The 18116-nt window shown below is 50.4% G+C and overlaps 1 protein-coding gene across 2 annotated transcripts in view; it reads left to right on the top strand.

The window, feature by feature from the left end:
* Positions 1-3336: 3336 nt before the first annotated feature.
* PTP4A3 (protein tyrosine phosphatase 4A3) overlaps positions 3337-18116 on the top strand; it is a 42683-nt gene continuing 27903 nt past the window's right edge. The window contains exon 1 of one of the 2 annotated variants that reach the window (XM_032696162.1): positions 3337-3482. The gene's annotated coding sequence lies outside the window, so the exon portion shown is untranslated. Of the gene's footprint in view, positions 3483-4324; positions 4471-18116 lie in introns of those variants that run through there. The other variant, XM_032696154.1, reaches the window with a different exon arrangement.

Here is an 18116-nt window from a genome sequence, read left to right on the forward strand (position 1 = left end):
TTGCTGGCATTTGCTGTGTCTGAAGGAGAGGCGGGCCTGTCATTTTTACAAACAGTAAAGGATACAGAAAAACAAACGTATTCCCTAGGAGCCAAACGCAGTTCCCCATCATGCCTGGGAATCCCCATGGAAGGGAAAGGGGTCATGCTGTTTTAACAAGAAAAGATTTGACCAAAAATACCCAACCAAGCACAGCAGCTGCAAAGTTGTTTTTCTTTGGTTCTTTTTGTTTGTTTGTTTCAGTTTTCAATATTTTGGCTTTTAAAGAAAGCAGTCTCAGGCGGGCTTCTCCGTTTGTCCTACCATCACCAGCTTTAGCAGGAAGACTTCTGCCCTCCAGAGCTTTCCCTAGGCTTTGCCAGACTGATTCTAAAACCACCAAAAGCCACACTGAGTATTTCATTAAAATCTTTGATGTGAATAACAGATAATTTTCTCCCTTTGAAAAAGTAGCAGGGACTCAGACAGCAGAGCCTAAATGTCAGCAACAAGGGAAGTCGCAGGTTTTATTTCTGTTCTCAGCAGACGTCTTTTCGAGGTGTGAATTTGCTGATGTCTAACCAAGGTTAAGCTTATGCTTTGACTCTGCCTGGAGAGGGGAAGGGGAAGGAGAGAATGAAAATACCTTTCATCCAGTTCTGGGTTTGAAACTTGCAGACACCAAATGTCTTGAATATCCTTTGGAATCAATCAACACATTCCAAAGTTTTATCCAAAGATCCATTTTATATATTTACGCGCATACACTGTAGTTCCATAACATTCATCGCATTAAGAAACACCGGTAAAATTAACTTTTTTTGTTGTTGTTTTGGGTGTGGTTTTTGGTGGGTTTTGTTGTTGTTGTTGTTGTTTGTGGTGTTTGGTTTTTCTTTTTTTATTGTATTAAGAAATTCCAAACCATTCCTTTCCTTTTTTCTTTTCCCTTCTTTTTTTTCTGTTGGAAACCATGATATACCAAACCAGCCTTTCTCAAGTTCTGCTGGAGGACTTTCTGTAGGTCATGACAGGTCGTGTGACAGGTCACAGCTGTGTCATGTAATGACATAACATGCCATAACTCCCCCTAAACAGGGGAGGTTTAGGTTGGATATTAGGGAAAGGTTCTTCACACAGAGGGTGGCTGGTCACCCAAACAAGAACTTCCTCAGGGAAGTGGTCACAGTACCAAGATTTGGAACAGGCATTGGGACAGTTCAGGAAGTGTTTGGACAACACTCTCAAGTACTTGGTGGGACTCTTGGGGCTGTGCTGTGCAGGGCCAGGAGCTGAGCTTTGTTGATTTTCGTGGGTCTCTTCCAGCTCAGGGTGTTCAGTGATTCTATGATTCCAAGTTGCTCCTTAACCAAAGAAGAGCTGTGCATACTTTTAACAATGTTCTCAGAAACATGAAGCACTGTCAGACTGTTCTTGCTTAGAGGGCACTGGTTTAGTGCCTTTCAGGGAAGAGGAAAAAATATCCTTGAAATGCAAGCACATCTGAGGACCTCCTGATCTTCATCTCTACGTATTTGTGTGTGTCTCCTGAGGAATCACCTCATCCCTCTGTGCCTGTCACCCGAAAACCTCTTTGATTCTTTTAATGTCTGTGAAGCCCTTGGCTGTCTCTGTGGTGATTTCTGCTAAGAAACTCCATAATAAATCAGAAATAAATGAAAAAGGTAACCTGTGATGACGTCAGGTGTTCTGTTTCTACTCCTTTGAATTTATGGTAGTTCTTTACACCACAGATCTAGACAGGAGTTTATAGACAGAAAGGTCACCAAGCCAAGGTGAGACCCTTGGCTGTAAAGCAGCAGCTCCTGAATCATTCCAGACCCCAAGGGAGTGAGCCACTGGGTGACCCCACTATGCCTCACACCACTGCTGTAGTGTACCCAGCACCAGTAATGAGATGTGTTAAATATATCCTTTATAGCTCCTGGAATGGGCAGCCTCCTCCCTACATCCAGCCCGGCCTTTGGAAAATCATGGATATCTGCTCAGGGTCAACGCTGCCCCGAGTCCGGCCTGTTTTGCTGCCCCTGTCCCTCCTCAAGGCCTCCTCTTTGCCTTCCTCATCTTTCTCTTTGTCATTCCTTCTTCTTATTTCCCCCTTTTCCTCCTCCTCTTCCTCTTTGTCATTATCACATTCTTCTCCTTTCTTCTTCCTCCTCCTCTTCCTTCTTATCATCTTCATTTTCTTCTTCTTAGAATCACAGAATGGTTTGGGTTGGAAGGGACCTTAAAGATCATCTCGTTCCAAGCCCCTGCCATGGGCAGAGACACCTTCCACTAGACCAGGTTGCTCCAAGCTCTGTCCAACCTGGCCTTGGACACTACCAGGGATGGGGCAGCCACAGCTTCTCTGGGCAACCTGTGCCAGGGCCTCACCATCCTCACAGGGAAGAATTTCTTCATAATATCTACCCTCCTTCAGCTTAAGGCCATTTTCCCCTCTCCTGTCACTCCCTGCCCTTGTCTAAAGTCCCTCTCCAGCTCTCTGGGAACACTTTTGGGCACTAGAAGGGGCTCTAAGGTCTTCCCTGAGCCTTCTCTCCAGACTGAACAACCCCAACTCTACCAGCCTGTCTTCATAGCAGAGGGGCTCCAGCCCTTCTTGTTCTGTCTTCCATTTCTCATTTCCTTTTTCTTTTCCTTTTCCTTTTTCTTATTACTTTTTCTTTTTTCTTTTCTTTTCTCTTCTTTTTCTTTATATTTTTCTTTCTTTTTTCCTTTTCTTTTTCTTTTTTCATTTCTTTTTCTTTTCCTTTTTATTTTCCTTTTTTCCTTTTCTTTTTTCCTTTCCTTTTTTCCTTTCCTTTTCCTTTTCCTTTTTCTTATTACATTTCTTTTTCTTTTTCTTTTTCTTCTTCTTTTTCTTTATATTTTTCTTTCTTTTTATTTTTTCCTTTTCTTTTTCTTTTTTCATTTTTTCTTCCTTTTTCCATTTCATTTCTTTCTTTCATTTTCCTTTTTCTTTTGCTGTTTTTCCTTTTTCTTTTTCTTTTTTCTTTTTTCTTTTTCTTTTTCTTTTTCTTTTTCTTTTTCTTTTTCTTTTTCTTTTTCTTTTTCTTTTTCTTTTTCTTTTTCTTTTTCTTTTTCTTTTCTCTTTGTTTTTCTTTTTCTTTTTTCCTTTCCTTTTTTCCTTTCCTTTTTCTTTTCCTTTTCCTTTTCTCTTCCCTCTCCCCCTCCCCTCACACCCCTCGCCCCCATTCCCCGCCCCCTCCCCCTTGGCTCCGCCCCTTTCCCGGCCCCGCCCCCTCCTTGCTCCGCTCCCTCCGTCCCCATTGGCTGCGCGGGGGGGCACGTGAGGGCGCGGGGGCGCGCAGGGGCGGGGCCGGGGGCCGCGGGGGCGCGCGCGGGGCGGCGGCGGGAGCGGGAGCGGCCGCACGTGCGGGTGGGGGGCGAGCGGAGCCGGGCGGGGGCCAGCGCAGCACAGCCCAGCAGAGCTGAGCCCAGCACAGTGCAGCACAGCCGAGCCGAGCCCAGGCGGCGGGCAGGTCAGTGTGCGGCGGAGGAGGCTGGGGACGGGGCTGCGGGAGAGGGGGAAGCGCCGGCGGTGGCGGCACGTGGGTCCGCCCGCGCAACAATGCGGGCGGGAGGGGTCCGAGCGCTGCCGGCCGCGGGGCCACCACAGCGGGGCTGGGCAGGCTGGGCGGCGGTGGCCCCGGTGCAGCCATCTCGTGGCTATGGCGGCGGGACAACAGCGTGCGTGACCCCTCTCCCTGCACCGTGACCCCCCTCCCCGCACCGTGACCCCCACCGTTCCTATTTCCCGTCTGATTTAACTCAAAATTAAAGGAGGGAAGCTACAGCTCGGGGGGGAGGGGGGTCACGCACGCTGCTGCCCGCCCGGCATACCCCCGTGGGGAGGCCACGGGCGATGCCGCAGTCCCCCGCCTTGTGGTACCATTCGGAGCATCCCACAGACCCCCATCCCAACCCCGTGGGTGGGATGCGGCGCGGACACTGACGGGGCTCCGCGGGGCCTCTCCACCCCTCCCGGCGCCGGACGCAGCACTCGGTGTCACCAGGGGCCCCAGGGGGGAAGTTCCATGCTCCATCCAGGCTGTCTGGACTCGCTATCCCCATGGATGTTTCCCACCTCTCCGCGTCAGACGGATGGGGCTGCGCTGGCTGCATCAGCTGCGGCAGGGACGGCCTCTCCCGGGGCATGTTCGGGACAGGCTTCCAAGGGAAGTGGTGGATTCACTATCCCTGGGAGTGTTCGGAAAGCGTGTGGATGTGGCACTTGGGGACATGGTTCAGTGGTGAACGTGGTGGTGCTGCTGCGCTGAGGGTTGGACTTGGTGATCTGGGAGGTCTTTTCCGCCCTTAATGATTCAGTGATTCGATATTTGAGCATGTCTCGTTAGGCTGACGAGCCTTTCGCTGGTGGGGGCTTGCGAATGCCAGTAGTTCCCATTCCCAGAGCAGGCAGGTCACCTATCAGGAGGACACCCCATGCCGTGCCTTTCTCTGCCGTAGGTAAGGTGCATTTTTGCATACAACGGGGATTACTAATCCAAACAATTAGCTGGAATCTGGCAAGTTTGTGCCGCTGCCAATTTCCAGTTAATTCAGTTACAGCTTCATCTTTCTGTGGAAAGGAGCTGAAACATAAACGAGGTGATCTCGCATCTGGAGCTGCTGGGTTGGGTTTATGTGCATCCTTCTGGCTCAAGGAGGATCAGCAAGAAAACTGAGCCTTCATGAAGTCGTGTATTTATTCCACAGCAATGGAAAAAGAGTAGTGGGGATAAACGGGGCTGGTGACTTGTTTGAATATGAAATATCATGAATCTCCCCTGTTATGAGCTGGATTTAAATCCCACTGTTACAAAAATGACTAATTTTTTTGTCATAGTGTATGTTTAAAATGTTGCAGGTGGATTTGAAGCTCAGAGCTTTGTGGACCCACCAATATTCTGCACCAATATTTATATACATCCAGGATGTATATACACTGTGTTGTCACTAGGCTTCAGAATTAACCTTCCAGGTGCTGGCTAGTAGGGGTACAATCCCCCACAGCTGCTTTTTGGGGATGTCAGGTGCTAGTAGCAAAGACCAAATTTGACACTTGGGCAAGGGAAGCAAGAGACTTTAACCTTTGGTAAGTGCTGCAGTCTGAAATGTGTTCCTTTTGGGAACATTAATTTCCACAAGGCTGGAAATAGTCGTGTCACCAGCATGCCACGAGCTGTCGCCCTGTTGGCTCTGCTTATGGAGAGGGCTGCTTGCAGAAGCAAAAAGCTTTTGTTACAGCTGTTTTATTTTTGTATGTGCCTTGATAGCTCAAAAATCACTTGCCGGCTTCCAGTCAAGGCAATCCTGGATGAGAAGCATCCGCTGGAATCGGCCTGTTAAGTGCATTTCTTTGATTTGACAGCAGAAGTGCCCATGGAAACGTCAAAAACCCCGACGTTTAGGCATGTTTCCAGCTTCATCCTCCCCTGCAAGCCATGGAAATGAGTGGCTTGAAAGCCAACAGCACTTGATATTAAAATAGCAAACAGTAAACATGGGCTCCTATCAATAACTTTAATTATGGTTTGGGGTTTGTCTTAAATAGACACATGTTGCCATAGGGGATCAAAGTTTAGCATCCAGACGTGCTCAGCGGGGTGGTAGCGTCTTTGGACAGGGCGTAGTGTACTTTTATAGCATAAATTAAAATTAAAAAGGGTTTTAGCTATGTAGCAGTGCTGTTGTGTAAGAAAATTGCCAACTTTTGGGCTGAGACCGCGTGGTTTCTGGGCATCATGTGCCGTGGTGTGTTGGTGGATGGTGTTCCCGGGCGGCTTTGGACGGGGAGAGCGAGTTTTACCGCTCTGGGGCTGAACCCTGCCAGAGTTTTTCAGCCCTAAAATGAAGTGCAGAGGAGGCTTTGCGTGTGCCATGGGTAGCCAAACCGAAAGCAAAAATAAACACCCGCGAAAGCTGGGTTTTTTTTTTTTTTCGTTGACAGAAAAGGAAAGTGCCGGTGCAGGGGCGGGCGTGAAGTCCCGTGTTCGTTACGCTCTGAATCTGGAAAATACATACTGTGGCACATGGCAGTGGCGTGCATGGCTCATTTTTGCATCTTCTCTTTTTCCCTTCTGATTTAACCCAAAATTGAGGAAGGGAAGCAGCACCCATCGGCCTGTTGTATGTTCATTTTTGCCAAGTTACGCCACTTTGCGAACACGAGACGCGGCCGGATTCCTGTGGCAAGGAGCCCTTAAAATTTCAACAGCTCTACCTATAAATACAGTCGCCGTGAAAGGCAGTCCAGCTTTACAAGAAAAAAAAAGCAACCACACTCTTTTTTTAGTCCCACTGTATCTGCCTGACTTTAGTGCCATGCGGTGCATCTCTGGCCGGGTGGTGAAGTCGAGGCAGCATGGAACATTCAGTCTCCTAATTCCTCTTGCTAATTTACATGAGGAATGAGTGCAAGCAGAGAAAAAAAATTCGGTTTAGTTGTCTTGGAGGTTTTTGGAGTTGGGATGGTGAGGTTGGGTCTGTGCATTCTCATGGCCTTTGCAGAGGGACCTTTGGTGATTGCTTGGTTGCAGTGAGTCCCCAGAAGCTGCTGCGGGGCAGTGTAGGATGGAGTCTAAAGCATCCCTTTGGTGCAAAGCATGTCCCAGATGAAAATTAAAGGGAAAAAAAATAAATAAAGAAAGAAGCTGGCTGCCACCTTGCCCCAGAGGTGTCTGGGCTCACCCACTGTTCTCTGATGCAACCTCAACTGCCCAGGGAGCTCGGGGGCTGTTTTTGGACATGCCCAGGGTTGCCCAGGGACAGGCTGGGTACAGAATGTTCTTGGCGCTCCTCCACGCCAGTGGGAACCCCCACCAGACCCAGATGGATGCCGTGGGGAGGTGGCCACTGTGCACATCCTGGTGGAGAGGACAGCACTACCTGCAGGGCTGGGATTTAGGTGGAGAAGCTGCCAGGGAGGGTGGTTTTGCAGCGTAGCGATGCTTTTCAACCTTTGTAGCCAGAGCAGCTTCGGCGTGGAGCCCTAGGTCACCTTGCAGTGCCAAAACCTGCTGGGTACGGTTGGGATGGGGCATGGGCTGGGAGGCGTGCGGGGGTGGGGCGGGAGAGCTCTCCGTGGCGAAGTGCTGCGTGTGCAGTTGGGCGAAGTGCTGAGCCCGGGCTGCGCGGGAGCTGCAGACAGGCAGCGCACGTGACCGTCTGAATTTCAGGGGATTGCTGGACCGCTCTGCCAACAGCCTCTCGCGGCTCATCGCCTGCGATATCGCTGCTTTTCCCACCACCACCATCCTCCCTTTTTTTTTTTTTTCTTTTTTTTTTTGGTCTTTGTATTTCCTTTCCGCTTCCCCACCCTGCCTGATTTCCAAACCGAAGCAGGAGGGATGAACGCGGAGGGTGGCTGCAGCTGCACAGGGTTTGTATCCAAATGGGTTCCTGGAAGGCAAGTTTTTTGATTGTTGTTGTTGTTGTTTTTCAGTCTTAAAAATATTTTTACAGCAAGTGTCTCGCATCGGGGCTGTTTGGATGTCAGGTTTAGTTTCCCATGACATGGAGTGATTAGAGGAGGGAGGGGAAGGAGGGGCTGGATGCTGGTTTACATGCAGATCTCTCTGCAGAGGTACCATTGCCTACTGATGGTAAATGTGTTCCCTCTCATCTCTGCGATAGTTCTCAGAGATTTCCTCTTTTACGTCACTGCAGTTAATAAGATGTTTAACTTGGGAGCTGGGGGCGATGTGGCGTGTTATCGTGTTGCAAGGAACACTGGGGATGACGAGTTCCCGCACAGACTTGTGCTGGGGAAGATCATATCGATGCTGTGGAGAACAGCTGGGTTTGGAGTCAAACCGCTGCCTTTCACCCTTAATGAACCTGACCTGGCTGCATCTCACTCTTTTTTATTATGACAATGATTATTATTTCCCTTCTAATACTGAGAGAGGCAAATCAGTCCTCTCTGTCTGCTGCATTGTTGGAGTTAAGGGTCCACCTTGATTTTATTGAGCAGATTGTGTCTGCCTGGCTGGGCTTTGGCTCTTGTTTTCCCCCTTTTTGGGGGGACCCCTGAAACGTTTCATGAGGGCACTTGATGACTTTTTTGTGGTGACATTGAGATGATGCTACAGGTGCAGTGGCTGCAGAGCCAGAGCCTCTCCAGGAAAGTCCTTGACTGTGCGTTTTGAATCCCATTCATGTCACTAGTTGATTTTAAGTTAAGAAAGCATTGCTGTTGGACACGCCTTGACCAGGAATAGCCTCCCTGCTGCCACAGTTTACCAGGCCAGCTCATCGAGAGCGGGCGAGTTGGTCAATAAATGCTCCGAGCAGCACCCTTGGGAGTTGTAAACCAAAATGGGAACACTTGTGTCCTTCAGCCCCTCCTTCCTTGCCAAGTTGTTTTCTTCCCCCATCTCCTTCTCCAAACTGCCACTCAAACCCTCTCATTTCTGCTGTGTTTTTCCACAAATGTCTTTTGAGCATGACAGCAGGGAGAAGAAAGCCGACACAGGGCACGGGTGCCACGCCATGGGGGGCTGATGCCTGTCAGCCCAACCCTTGCCTGTGGCTTTGGGGGCCCCTTCGTTTTGGGTGACTTGGCAGCTGCACGTGGGTTCACATCTGGCAGCAGTTGGGCTTGGAGCTGCCTCTGTCTGCCACCAGACCCATCCCACCTGACTGCATCTCTTCCAGGGCTACCACTTCATCTCCGGGGTTTGAGTCAGGTAGCCCAGGCACGGTGACCAAGATGTCCCCATGGAGGTGTGGAAAGGAGAAGGGCTCCATAACGCTTCTCAGGGCAATGGGGACATAGAGGGTTTGCAGGTAGAGCAACTACAGCTCTGGTGGTGGCATTTTCCAACCTTCCAGCAGCACCTGTGACTCGCAGTCCTGCCAACACTTAAGTGCTGACTTACTGTCAGTGATTTTGCTCAATAACTCTTTTCTTTTTAAGACCAAAATGCTTCTTAAAAAACAACATACCACCAGCACATTGGGATGTTGCCTTGGTTTTTGGGAGGTTCACAGCCTCTCAGCTCAGCTTTTGCTCCAGGGAAGAAGCAACATGGTTGGATGCAATTTTCATCCCTCGTGGGAACAGGGTCTTAAAAAATAACCCTACCACATCCCAGCTCACGCCCTCACACTGCTGGATGTGGGAGTTAATTTTTCTTGCTCTTGCCATGCAGAACAGCCCCTCTCTGTGCTTTTGCTGCAACCTGGGACAAGGGGAATTTCGGGTGCAACTCCAGGCTGTGCTGGCTCGGCACATGTCCCCGAGCTGGGTGGCTGCCCAGGGCCCCCTTCATGTGAACGGGGTCAGCAGCTGGGAAATTGCAGAGCAAAGTGCCTCCCTGGTAATTCCCAGCTGCCGTTAAAGCGGCTTTAAAATAAATTCCCTCAAAGAGCAATTCCAAGTATTTGAGGGTTTGAACTCTTCCGGAGAAGGGTTTGGGAGCTGCCGGCTACCACGCTGCACCCTGGCATGCCGGGGAAAGGCGCCAGGGAAATTGCCCTCATTATCCCAACATCTAGAAAACACTTTTTTAATGTCTATATGATGTTTGTTTATTAGCTGCGTGTGCAACACAATGGTTGGAAATGGGGCGCTGCTGGAAGCAAAGTTTGCTTTAAATTGGGAAGGTGGGTGGCTAAGCAGTGTCCTGGGCTGGAGGCAATGCCCAGGGACCCTCACTGTGCCATCATACCTGACCACCAGTGCTTACTCAGGGGTGCAGCCCGGCCGAGTGCCCCTCACCGCACATTCCTCATCCAGCTTTGCTTGGTAACGTGGGCACAACAGAAAACAAACTTTGCAGTAAGATTTGCTCTCCCAGAGCCCCTGAAGCTTGCTTAAAAAAAAAAAAAAAACCAAAAAAACAAAACCACCCAACTTTGGAGCAATGTGGTCTTTTTTTTTTCTCATGCTTATGAAAATTCTCATACCAAACCAGCAACCTCCTCTGCCCCCGGTTCATTATTTTTTAAGGTGGCGTTAGGGGGCATTTAAGGGAAGGCTTGTCTCAACCTCTGTGTCCCCTCCTCTCCTACATCCCGTCATGGCAAATTACAGCTTCATCTGTGCTTGTGTGACAGGCACTAAAAGTGGGGAGGTTTGGTCAACAAACAGGAAAATTAGTCCCATCCCTGAAAGGCCCTGGATGTGCTTGTGCTGGTGCTCCCCAGGGTGCTGCATGTCTGGTGCAACGCTGGTCACGGGGATGTCCCCATGAGGCTGGGTACCCCGAGCAGAGGACAACCAAGCTTTTCCCTGCAGGGACAGTGCTGGGCTCCTGCCCAAGTCCCCTCTCCACTGGGCCCTGGCACCAGTGCAAGAGCAGCCAAGCTGAAGGCTGGTAATTAAACCCATGATCCAGGTCACTCCTGCCCCTCTCAGTGCCCCAAACGATAGGAATGCTGATAGCAGGACTGCATCCAGGCAGGGATATTACACCTCTATGAGCTCATTCAAGGAGCTTAGGAATGAACTGAGTAGTTTAGTGTAAAACCGCCCTAGAAAACCCATTGCAGTGGGGAGTTTGTCCCCACACACCCTTCATTGCCATGGCTAAGCTGTTCGCAGCTCAAACCCATTTTGTTTGTGTGCTGTCCTTTGCTCTGGCAGCTTCTTAATGAACTTTCTATCATGTATGTGATTTTAAAATATTTCTCTTTTCTGTTGTGGACATGACAGAGCTGTCTCCTGAGGTGGCAGAAAATACATCTTGCTTCTTAAGGTCGGGTTGGGAAACCTGCACATGGTACAAGGATGTTTGCTGTGGATGGGACAACACCGGGTGCAGACCCAGCCCAAAGTCGCGTCCACTGGACCACACGCTTAGCTCCCTTTTTTCTTCCTTTCCTCCAAAACTAATCCCTCCAGCCCCTTAGGCTTTTTTTTTGTTGTTGTTGTTGTTGCTCCTCTCTGAATTCCTTCTAATTTGCAGGCTCACTGCCAGCATCCAACGCGCTATAAAAAGGGGACTTGTTCTTCAAGCTTCCCTCCCGTACGCAGCGTTTGCACAAATAGCAACACGCTTGACAAGTAGGTCTGATTCCCCCTGCTATTACCCGAATGCTCGTAGGGTGCTCGGGGAGTAGAGCCGCTGTCTTAAGACAAGCCAAGTTTAATTTCACATAGGGCCCCGAGCCCAATTCCCAGCCGGTGTTTAAGCTCCTGTCAGCTGGAAGAACGGTGCCTTTTTATTTTCCTCCCCGTGCAGCTCTCTCCAAGAGCAAGTAGATGTGGTTTGCACCCCTCTGTATCTCACCAGCACAGGTACAGCTGCCACATGGCATGGCCGTGGCAGAAGACCCATGTCCTGCTGAATCCAGCCCCAAGACCACCACCAATTTTTGGCTGGTCACCCCCCACCGTTACAAGCAGCCTCGACACAAACCCCCTGCCAGTTTCCTTCTTAAAACTAATGAGCCGTTTGACCCTGGCAAGTCCTCCGGGAAAGCTGTTGCCAGAGCCTTGCTGCTCACACGGATACAAACTGCTCTTGTTTCCAGCTGAAATTTATTTGTGGATGACTCGTACCCATTTGGCCTTGTTCTTCTTGTACCCGCACTGGCTTTTAGCTCAGATGGCTCTTTTCCCTGCTCTGGTGTTTATCCTCTGGCAGGCTGTGCCAAGAGCCCTGGGTCTGCCAACCTAAATAACCCCAGAGCTCCTGGTTGAGGGTGGATGGAGGGGATGTAAGGGCATCTAGGCTTCCTCATTCCAGCAGTGGAGGCAGCCCCAGCAACTCCATCTGGAGCCCACCCTCTCACTGACAGGGGAAAATCCACCGTGCTGCCTCTGGACATCTTCACCAGGGATGGTCCCAACCTGCAGAAGGACCTGCACTACTAACAAAGGCTCTCAGATTTGAACCCGTCATCTAATTTCAGTAGCACACTTCCCTTTTGTGGAGCAAAAGCTGTCTGGGCATAAGATCAGCTGCATCAGATCCTGATGCAGCTTTCAACAACACCCTTCCCTCTTGTTTTGGGTAGCACTGGGGCTCACAGTCCTGCCTGTGCTAATCTTGTGCTAATCTCAGCCCTGGTCTTGTGGAGCAGAGATTTCCAGGCACTTTGCTCAGAGGCTGAAGTGGATTTACAACATTAAAGTTCATCAGTGCAAAATACACACATGGCTCCTTACTACTGGTCCCCTTTTGGGAGTGCTGGACCATCCAGGATGGTATGGGAAGAGCTGTGAGGTGTTTGCTCTCCCCTCAGGATGGTAATTTCCCACTTTGGGGACTCATTTCCCCCATACTTTTTGCAGCTGCATCTTGGCCATGGGTTTTCTTTGCAGGTCCATGCCTTTTATGTGCTTTCTTTTGAAGCTCTGTGCTTATTCCCAGTGATGCTGAGGTGCTGGTTTTATCCATCTTGAGTTAGACCCATTCCTTGTCTTTGGCAGGCAGAACTCAGCTAGTTCCTTTGATGGAAGGAATGATGCTCCGGGTGCCATCATTCACCAGCTCCTTATTTCCTCCAAGTTTTCCTCTAGTTACAAATTTATTTTTGTTTACTTTTTTTTTCATCCCGCCTAATCTAAACTGTATCAGCGTGTGTCCATTTGAGGCGGGATTTTATATCCCCCTGCAGTGTCCTTCCATCATTCCATGCCCTCATTAAACCACACATAAATTGGCATCATCGAGGAGGAGCTGGGCTCTGCAGTTATTAGCAGGATTATTCTTATCTTTCCCAGTTTCCAGCAAAACTGCTGGGCTGTTGTAACAAAATTCCCCCTAATGCTCATCTGGGCTTTCGGGGAGGGCGATGCTGATGCAGCACCGAGCATCAGCAGCAGATACAAGCAGGAAACCAGCAGACCCCATCATATCTTTCCATGTTAAGTGATTTTTTGACCCCAAGCTCCTCTTCTCCAGGCCATGGTTGTTTAGTAAATCACACTGGGCATTAACTTTCCATCCTGAATCTTTTCTGAGCAGCCCGTGGGCTCCTTTGCAGCTGCAGCATCCTGCGCTTGCCGGTGGTATCGCTGCTGTTGCTTTTTGCGTCGTGTTTTCTCACTGTCTAAACCAGCATCCACAGCCTCTAACACTTAGAGTGGGTGCAGCTGGGCGTTTTCTCTCTGGAATTGATTTTCCTTGTTCCTCTCTCCCTGTTTATTTGGTTTCTCACTGTATTTAAAGCTAGGAGAGTCCAGTGTGTGTTTTGCAACCTTCTGCTCCTGTTATTCATTTCTTAGAAACGAAGGGGAAGGAACCACAAGCAATAAAGAGCTCGAGGTTTGAGGACTGACTGTTTTATTAGTCAAAACTAGAAAGTGACTGAAGAGGGCAAGAGGAAATCCTCGCTGCAGATGTACCTCATTTAAGTTTAGGCTCATGTAGGTCAAATTTTGGGGGCTGTGGATTTCCTCCTGCTCCAGTTTTAGATGGAGCTGTTATCACTGACATTACTGCAAAAAGCATCTTAGTTTTTTGCCTTTTGCACCTCAGTTTTGGGCCCCCCAGGCTGACTTTTCTGCACCGTGCCTGTCTGACACTGGGGGAGCAGAGGTGCCCATTTTAGTGACATCATGGCACCTCTTGCAGTGGGATTACACGTGGCTGGTGGCAAGTGGGTGGCCATAAACCAGTCCCAAGGGTCCAAATCGTGTCAAGGAGGCTGAGACCGGCCATCAACTGCCAGGAAGAGAGGATGAGGAGCAGCAGGGTGGCTCAGATGCCAAAGCCAAAGACACTCTGAAGCCCAAAAAGGACAAAAATAGGCGACTGGGTCATTCAAGAGGGTTTGAGGACTGTTTAAGATCTTCTCCCTCGGGAGCAGCAATTACCAGATGAAAGGGAATGTCTTCAACCAGGCATTTTGGAGCATCTGGTTTGTGTTTGGTGCTTGGGGAAGCAGGGAAGGCTGGAAGGCTGCTCGCTGGGTTGGTGGCTGGGCGAGGCAGAGTGTCCTTCAGGGGATACAGCTGGTGGCTTACAAAACACATTTGACACTAGGAGCAATTTCCACATCTCTTCTCCCTTTTGGACTGCATTGTCAATAACTTTCCAAAGTGTTAACTCTGGGCATGGGCTGGATTTCTGCTTGCGGGAGGGTGAGGGGCCATCTCCATGCAAAGTGGCGAGTAGGGGGATGCCCACGTGGTTTTCTTTTTAGGTTTTGCCCCTCCTCACTACAGAGGAGGCATTGGCATGTAATTACTGCCAGCTTTAATCCAGCCAGACCAACTGCCTTTCTGGCAAACACAAGTACAATAGGAGCCAAAGGTTATTGCATGCCCTAAATAAAACCATTGCAGCCTTGGGGCCTCGCCCAAGTCCAGACCACAAAGCATCCAGGACCGGCTCCGTTCAGTTTTCCTGAGCCCAGAAGAGTTGGTTTGATGGCAGTGACCCATAATTTGGTTTTTCTTATTTTCCTTCTGCCACCTGCACGCTTGTGGCCACCGGGGCACCTGCCAGGAGCAGCACATCTGGACAGTGTTAGCGAGCCCGCCACGGGGTGTGCTTGGTTCAGGGTTTTCCTTGCTAAAATCATTAGTGGCTTTAATTGAAAGCAGAGGTGGGTGAAGGCACGTCCCACAGACGTGCACCACGGCTTGCACGGCTCAGCCCAGCACGTGGCTGTGACCAGGGGCCTCACAAACGACTGCCAGATGCAAGCCAGTGTCCTGCCATCCATGGGATAGATGGAGATATCAGGCACCACCCAAGGTCCCATGTGGCCTGGAGGAGCCACCCAGGAGCCAGTGCATCCCACCACGCTTTTCTCCCAGCTACTGCTCCCTACTGGGATTTACACTGAAATCTGAAGAGTTTAACTTTCTATCCCTGAGCAAATACAACCCAAAGTGATCCAAATGCATGACCTCACTCAGATCTCAAGAAGAGGTAAATATTGCGTCACACTGAGCATGCTGTATCCTTTGCCCCAGTCTGAGATGCTCTGCCCTGCTGCAAGGACAAACCAGGCCAGGGAGGAGGTATGTGGTGAGAAAGGCTTCCTCCTCACCTCACAGTGTAATTATTGGTGTCTCGTGTCTGCAATGTGATGGACACTGGTCCTGCCCCCATGCAAGGCTGCTCTGGCTTCTGGCATCCCCACAGAGCAGCCTGCAGGGAGGAATTGCGTTTCACAATTCCAGGCTCCCGCAAGATTATTGGAGGGAGAGGAATGTGCTGGAGAAAATATCCCAACTGCTGTTAAAAGGCACGGCTTTCCCTGCCCCTCTCTGGGTCAACCATTCCTCCACCACACCAGACACCCTCCTCCAGCTGGCAGCACCCGCTGGAGCCAGCATAGTGTCACCTCTCCATATCACCCTGGGGTTCGTTTGCCCTCCTGGCCTCCCCTTTATGTGCAAATAATTGCAACTGTGATAAGCAGACTCTTTTATGAAGAAGCTCTTTGCTTTTCCCTGGAGCTGCTCCTGGGACAGAGCTCAGTCACTTTATATCTGGACAATAAATCTCCAGGCTCTCCAGGGCACACCCTCCACACAAGGCAGTAATGGGCCTGCCAGATGCTGTTCTGTCTGGGTGAAGAGCACACCAGCCAGTTGCAGCATCTGTAAATCATTTGCCAGGAGAGCCCAGGCAGTGTAGGAGTCTCAAGCTGAATCTCTTTTGGCCAATCCTTTCTAATCACGGTGAAGGTTTCTATGCTACCCAGAGCACAAACATCTGTGGGCTGCAACAGCCTGTGGTCCCAGGGTGAGAGATGCATCCCACACGTCTCAGGAGGAAGGTGGAGAAATCTTTCTCCTTGGTTCTTCTGCTTCTGAAAGGCATGAAATCCTCGCCAGGCCAAGGCTAAGGTATTCCATTTCCCTGATCCTACTCTTTGCATCTGCTGTTGCTACAAAATGCTGTGAGCATCAGATGATGAGGTGTGGTCCTAGGCAGTGGAAAGTACTGGGGGGCAGTGGAAAGTGCTGGGGAAGCTTGAACTGGTTTGATGTTGAGTCATTTCCTGGGTGATGGGACGTGGACAAGACTGAAAGTGGGGATGGCTTTCTCCGATGTGCCTTCCCTGTTGAGTCTTCTTCTGGGGCTCCACAATCCTACTCCATGTGTTTTGCCTCCAGCAAGTAGAACACCTACAAGTTCTCTGCAGAAGATCTTGTTGCATATGGGGATGATGGTCAGGCTGTTGCACTCACTCTGGTTTCTCTCCCAGGCTAATTACAAGCCTCTTGGCCTCTCTTAGGTGGCTTTGGCAACTCTCTGCTTCTCTGGCTCCGGTGCTGGGGAGCCCTGGCCACAACCATCAAGTCTTTCCCTGACTTTTAGAAAGCAGTTGCACTTTTTGTGTGTCTTTTCATTGCCGGAAGCTGGTAAGTGGACAGATCCCACACAAATAAACTTCTCAAGGGCAGAGAGTCAAAATATCCCTGGGCTTGTTTGGTGGAAAAAGGTTAACCAGCGTGAAGTCTATGAATTGCCGCTGACCCGACTTTGTTGACAAAATACAGTGTTATTAATTGGAGTTGCAGGCAAACTGCCTGGGGATATTTAGAAGGAACTTTTCCATCACGAGGGCCAAAATCTCCCTGGGAGAATATCTGACTGGGCTCTTCGGAGATGCGCCTCGGGCTTGGCCATGGCTCTGATGTGGGGTTTTGTTGCTGAGGATAAGGTGTATCAGTCTCCCACAGTGGCCATGGGACTGTAGGGATTCACTGGCAGCAGAGCTGCAACAGAGAAGGAGGAGGCCACCAGGTGACATCAGGTGACTCATTTAGAGCAAGACTAAAGGGCCTCTGTTGATCTAGTGGAAGGTGTCCCTGCTCATTGCAGGGAGGGCAGACTAGATGACATTTAAAGGTCCTTTCCAACCTAAACCATTCTGTGATTTTTATGACTCTAACAAGGCTTCTGGGTCCCTAAATTGAGGTTTCTGCTCTCAAGCTGAGTCCTACCCACAGCATCATTGCCTGGGCAGGAGCAACAGCTTCATGGTGAAGGTGAAGTTCAGGAGTGTGACCTGTGCTGCTCCCAGCATGGTCCTAAACCCCAGCAGCTGTTCACTGCTGCGTTGACATCCATGACACTCCCTGTCACCCTGGTGGCTTATTTTAGACTGTGGCAGGACCGTGGTCTGTACATGTCCCTGGGTGCCATCGCAGCATTTCAAACCGGAGAGGAGCCGCCGCCGTGGCAGCTCCAGAGCCGGCTGCTCCTGTCACGGCTGGCAAGTTCCTTCACAGCCTCTCACGGCAGTGCGTGTCGAGCAGCTTGCTTCCCTCGGCCTGGGAGCGAGCAGAACACCCGCGCTGGCGCGGGCCCAGCGCAGAAGCTGTGGGAATCCTCCTCGACAGCGTGACAGCAAACGATCCTCTCGAGCCGGGCCGGAGCTGGGAGGCTCTCTCGGAGGTAAAGCCCATACTGGTGCAGGAAGAGCTCGCCTTGGACTGTGAGGTTTCCTGCACCTGTGTGACTGAGTGTGCCAGAAAGCACCCTCGGTGCGTGCCAGGGTGGTAGAAATTCAGCTGTCAGTGCAAAAAACATGCCGGTGCGTGTCCTGATGTGCTTTGAGGAGGGGGGTAGCATCTGGTGGAGGTGGGCAAAAGGGCTGTGCCCTCTCCTCAGTTTCCCTGAAAGCTGACAGTCACCTCCCAGTAAGGTCAGCCACGTTTAGGTGGAACCTTGTATGGGTGAACTCTGCACCTCAAGGGCTGCCAGGTCCCTGTGGCCCACAGGGACCTGCCTCCTCTCCTGGGATGCTCAGCCTTGCCTGTTTCAAGTTGGAAGAGCCAGGGGGAGCGAGATCCATATGCCTCTTTCTGCTGGGCTGCCTCTGGACATGTTCTTGCCTGGGGTGAAGTGGCTGCAGGGGTGGAGGGTCCATCGAGGCTGGAGTTCAGAGCAGCCTGACCGTTCTCTGCAGAGCAGCCGTGGCAGGCAGCCCACGTTTCACAAGTGGGGTTTTCCCATCAGGCTCTCCAGCTGCTATAAATAACAGGAAACGTTTTGTCGTTTTCTGCTCCAGAGAAGGTCAGGGGCTGGATTCTGGTCTTCGGAGCTTTAATAAGGTTGGAGATTTATGCAGTGTACCCAGAAGTCCCCCGAGGCAGTCTGCCTGAGGCTGTTTGGCTCCTTGGGTGGAGAAGTCCTGAATGCCAGCCTTTGACAAAGTTACCTTAGCCACCCTTTGTGAGATGTCAGGTC

This window comes from Chiroxiphia lanceolata, chromosome 1 (genome assembly GCF_009829145.1).
Source record: "Chiroxiphia lanceolata isolate bChiLan1 chromosome 1, bChiLan1.pri, whole genome shotgun sequence".
Lineage (NCBI taxonomy): Eukaryota > Metazoa > Chordata > Aves > Passeriformes > Pipridae > Chiroxiphia > Chiroxiphia lanceolata.